Consider the following 5,794-nt stretch of genomic DNA (forward strand, 5'->3'; position numbering starts at 1 on the left):
TGAAGCTAAGAACTTTTCATCTTTTGGAGGAACATCCCCTTCTCTAGTCTTGGGAAAATGAGTGACGCATCCACATATGCACAAGAATTTCGTTCTTTTGAACAAGCCTTCTAAATAATAATTTTTTGTCCTTTTATTTGAGTTCTTAATAATAATAACTGGTGGGTTTCATTATTGAAAACAAAAGCGAAGGACAACTATCTGCTAGCATTGTTTTTTCAATCGATTCTTTATCAATGGCCCACCCTTTCTTTTAAACTTGTCAATGATCGAACTTAAAGATATGAATTGAGTTCCATTTGATGAGTAACAGAGAATAAAGAAGAGGGCTATGAAAAGAATGAAGTAATGAAAGAGGAAGTCATTGCTAGTAGTAACGACTTGTCACGATCCATTGATTATATAAAATCCATGTCCTAGGTGTATCAAAATACATTCATTTCTCTAAGCATATATAATAAATAGAGTGAAACGGTCCACCCCAAAACCAAGGGGGTGTTAACTAAAATATGAGTCCTATCTGAACCGCAGGATATAGTTGCCCATCATACGGCTCACCAACTTCACTTACTTATATGTGAGGCTCGCTCCGGGCATGTTTGCATCACTTACAATACACGGGATCTACAAATGGAGAGGTTGGGTTAGGAGTATTTTCAATATAATTCTATTTCTGTATTTGTTCGATGAGAAATGCGAGTCTGTTTTATCCACTTTCTTCATCCCCTCTATCAAAATGATCAAAAAAGAAGGAGAGCTTGCTTCTTATTGTCTTGTTTGATCTATTCTATCTCTGCCTAGCTTGTTGTAACCTATGTTGAAGAAAGTTTTGGAACCCCGTAGAGAATGAATAGGGTCCAAGGATCTTCCTCTCAAAAGTTCTTTTCGAGGCTCCAATCTCCCCCCTGAATATGTAAGACCCCGTTAAGCCTGTGCGAAAATATGGACAAATAGTAAGCATTGAATCCCCCTTAGCTCTGCCAGGAATTGGACAGGGGTTAGCTCTTTAAATGTGTAGCGACAAGTGTAGTGTTGTGTAGTACCAGGGACTACTAGGCCCTTTCCCGTTTATTTTAGCAGAGCCGTTTCATGGGGGGGGGGGGCGCTAAGCACAGTTCTTTTAGTCAAAGGTTGAATGAAATCAATTCTTTTTTAGATAAAAAAATATAAATCGGATAGGATAGATGGATGGATCTGTCTTTCTATTTATATATATTACAAAGAAAAATGGATTTCTAGAGTGTTGTAGCGTAGCAAGAATCCCAAAATCCTTGATTAGACAGGAAAGACTACACTACTTAGGGCCCAGGAAGCAAGACATGAGTTTTGATTCTTCTCCTCCACACTTCTTTTTCTCCATTCCCTTTCCGCATGCGCTTCATGCTCCATTGTAGCTTTGATCTTCTCTTATTTTTCATTGGACGGTTCGGATGGACTTCGTCGTTCTTTCCCATCTAAATTCAAAAGGGATGTATCACATCAAGATGTCGATTTGTTTTCTACACTCAATGAGATGGGGAATTTTTCGCTCCCTATTTAGAATATTGGGCCCTTCATCTTTCAGAAACGAGATTCGGCCCAACTCGCGTCATTCCAACAACCAGAAGGGAGCACCTCAATATACGATCGCGCGTAGTAATTGGGATTCCTATTACATCAAAGGCCAACTTCAATTCACCAGACCTAGGTTCATCTCGTGTAGTCATTGTGGACTCGTACAAGGATATTGAGTAGATGTTGATGTATGATACTCGACCCTATTTTTTGGAGCATGCATTCCCATACGTGTCACAACTTATTCGGTAAGCTAGATTTCTGGTTCACGGAGAACGACCTTTGGTCCCCCAAACTTACTTACTCGTTGTAACCTTCAAGGCGCCCAACGACCTATAACGCTAGTCACTACTCCAACTAGGGCAAGGAAGTAATCCACACAACCAAAAGCTGCGAAGAACAAATAGAATTTGCTACAAATGTCGGCTAACGAGAATATTCCTCCGTATGGGAACATAGTAATGGAGATGGTAATAGACAAAATAGGAATCGTTTTTTCTAGAGCGCCCAAATCAGCTCTATATTTTACACGGGTTTGCCGTTATGCTAAAACTATGTCAAATGCATCTATCGTCATTGATGCATAAATAAAGATACTATTTAGTAGTGATTGAATTCCTTCTATGGTTACACATGAGAATCAGTACGAATGTAACCTACATTTCAAATTGAACTATGAGCTCGAAGTATTTTTACTTTCGTTTTGGACAGGCGTCCAATGCTCCGAAGATCATAGAAGCAATGCTGCAGAAAAAGAAGATTTGTTTCTATGTAGATCCATAAGTACCATAAATAGAAACAAATGAAACATTAGCAGAAATAGAGATTATAGGCGCAATAGAAAGGAATGTTGTAACCGGGGTGGGTGAACACTCACAGATATCAGGTGCCCACATATATAGAGTAAAAAAATAGATAGAGTCTGAAGGTTAGGGGGTTTTATTCAAGGCTCGAGAGATGGAATAGATGGGGTACCATAAGTTTGAAATTCGCCACTGGGGAATTCACATGAAATGGAACAAGGAATTTTCAACAAAAAAGTGTTGTCTGAATCGAACGTGAAAGTAGTTTTCCATCAGATAACTTTTCCTATAACTCTACTCCCGACTTATATTATATATCCAAAAAGTTCCGCTGTTGGACATTCCACACGCTGCCTAGTAGAGATGTTGTTATCTGAAGTGGACTATCTCTTTTGTAATATATTTCGAACCTGTTGTGCCCCATTGTCTAAGAAGGGGGCGGACAAAACAACTAAAGGAGAGGGTCTTTGTAGTAACTTTCATTCTAAAGGAAAGAGAAGAACCAACCTTTAATCAATACGATCCTTACTTCCCTCTTTCCAAATTCATAAATTTAATTCAATGATGGAAGGCTACTTCAATGACGGATATAGTCGAAAACTCGAGAGGGTCTCCTTTGGAGAAGCGTTTGTCGGTAACCAAATCCTCACTCTGATTATGTCGTGAGGCAGACGGAATCTAATCCATAAACCCGGATATTAAACAATTTTCGTTCCCTTTCGTCAAGTAGGTAAAGTAGGCATACGAACCAGTTTGACTTAGACTGTAGTGGAACAAAGCAAAGAAGGAGGAAGAATGGAGAAAGGAAGGGACAAGGAGGTCTTGCTTGGCGCGAGGTTGCTAGTACGCGGGTAGAGTACATTACTAAAGGTCCTAGGACTTCCACGCGTTTTTTCTTTTTGGCAGCTGTTCACCGTTTTATCTCGCCAATACACCCCCCTATTGTTCATTACTGAGATATTTTTTTTTAATTGTTCCCTGCGATTTTTTGGGGAATATGCTCCAACGCTTCAAACAGTCAAATCTGAACTGAACCTTGTCGCTCTTCTTTCTTTCCCCGCGTGCAGGAAGCACACCAGCAGCGTGCGTTGTGTGATACTATTATGTTATTTGCACTTGATTGGGTTGATAGTTGACCGGAAGATAACTTCGATTCGCCCAGCAAGCAGGCGGACGACATGATTATCTTGTGTGACCGTATTGACTCTTATCAAAGAAAGACAGGATTAACCGAGGCTCTACAAATAGGCATAGGCCAACTAAACGACATTCTCATAGCAATTGGGGTTGTTAATTTTAAGTTTATGGGGGGTAGTATGGGATCCGTAGTTGGAGAGAAAATCACCCGTTTGATTGAACACGCTACGATTAAAAATTTACCTCTTATCAAAGTTTGTGCTTCTGAGGGGGCGCGCATCCAGGAAGGAAGTTTGAGATCGATGCAAATGGCTAAAATATTGTCTGCTTTATATGATTATCAATTAAATAAAAAATTATTTTACGTATCAATCCTTACATCTCCGATAACTTGTGGAGTGACAACTAGTTTTGGTATGTTGGGGATATCATTATTGTCGAAACAATGCCTACATTGCATTTGCAGGTTAAAAAGTAATTGAACAAATATTGAATAAAATAGTACCCGAAGATTCACAAGCAGTTGAATACTTATTGCATAAGGTATTATTCGACCTAATTGTATCGCGTGATCTTTTAAAAAGCGTTCTGAGTGAGTTATTTAAGCTCCACAACTTTTTACCTTTGAATCAAAAGTCAAGCAAAATCAACTAGAGCACTATGTTCAATTATTTTGTTTGTGTTTGTAACAAAAAGTAGTTAGTTTATCTAAATAAAATAATAATGGCCTTTTCTTTGGTGATAGATGATCGAATTGTAGAAGGAATTAAAACGTATGTCGAGGATAACTCTTTTTTTGACTTGTATTCCTGATTCAGAATTAACAAACCTTTATCACCAAGAGTGAGTTCTTCCTTTCATGAAATTAGTAAAATAAAAAGAATTTGGTCTTGTCTTAGGTACATAATTTTAAATTTCAATAGAGATAATAGAGTATTGTATCTTTCTCTATCTACCGAAAACCCATTTTAGCTAAAAATTCATGTCGGTTTGGATTCGATTGTATCCGTCGATAATCTCTAAAAAACTCGTTATGTATTTTTAGAAAAGCAGTTTACAAGAACAAAAGACAAAGAAATGAAGAAAAATATTAAAGTTTATTATCATACATATATTTCACATGGAGGAGATGAATATGTGCATTAATTTAGTCCTACAATTCTACATTCTTTGCACTTATTCTTATTATATCTACTGAGTTAGATTTAGCTATATCGATAATTCGATCTATACTAAGAATTTCAAATTCTTCAAATTCTATTAATAATAAATATTATCTAATTAGAATTCAAATTATTAATTTTATTATAATTATTACAAGATAACTTTATTTATATAAGAACATAATAACAAAAAAAAATAGTAAATCGAGGTACACCTTTTATGACAAATTTGAACTTTCCACGTATTTTTGTGTTGTTAGAAGGCCTAGTGTTTCCGGCAATTTCAATGGCTTCTTTATTTATTTATGTTCAAAAACACAATATTTTTTAGATCCGTTGGGACCCAATCTCATCCTTTTTTTTAAACGTGGACTTGTATCATAACACAGATATCTATTTATTGGAGTAAAGTACAACATGTGATTTCCACCGAACATAAAGGAAAAAACTCTTATGCCCGGAGAAACATGATATATGATAAATATCAATTCTAGCAATTTTCAAATAGATCAGGATCTCTAGATGGCTGAAATGTAGTTGGTGGTGAATTCATATGTATATCGATATGTATAGTGGGATCGTATTAAAGAAAAAGTATGTTATTATTTTAGATTTAACTAATTTTATGTATCACTCCTAAAGGTTGACATCAAACTAGTGCTAGTGCACCTCAAAGTAGTGCTAGTTGATGAAAGTTACTTGGGAAACAAAAAAGTAAAGCCAAAATTTCTCTGGGGTATTATCCCAATTCCAATAAAATGCAATCTAGTAAAGTATTACTTGGCGATCAGAAGATATATGGATAGAACTTATAACGGGGTCTACAAATAATTTCTGCTGGTCCTCGGTCCTTCTTTTAGGTTCAAGGCTTCTCATTAGTTGGAACTTCCAGTTATCTTGGTAGAAATTTTCTATCTTTTTTTCCACAAGGAATGGTGATGTCTTTCTACAAAATTGCATCTATCTTTATTAGCTCTTATTTGTGGTGCACAATTTCCTGGAATGTAGGTAGTTGTTATGATCGACAAGATAGAAAGGAGGGAATAGTCTTTATCTTTCGTTCTGTATTTCAGGGAAAAAACCATCGCATATTCCTCCAATTCCTTATAAAAGATATTCAGTCCATTAGATTAGAAG

At 36.5% G+C, this 5,794-nt stretch overlaps 1 pseudogene; it reads right to left on the bottom strand.

Moving 5' to 3' along the window:
* Nucleotides 1–275: 275 nt before the first annotated feature.
* On the bottom strand, nt 276–2,566 carry LOC114078276 (annotated as a pseudogene).
* Nucleotides 2,567–5,794: the final 3,228 nt, after the last annotated feature.

The sequence above is a fragment of the Solanum pennellii genome, chromosome 8, assembly GCF_001406875.1.
Source record: "Solanum pennellii chromosome 8, SPENNV200".
In the NCBI taxonomy this organism is placed as follows: Eukaryota; Viridiplantae; Streptophyta; class Magnoliopsida; order Solanales; family Solanaceae; genus Solanum; species Solanum pennellii.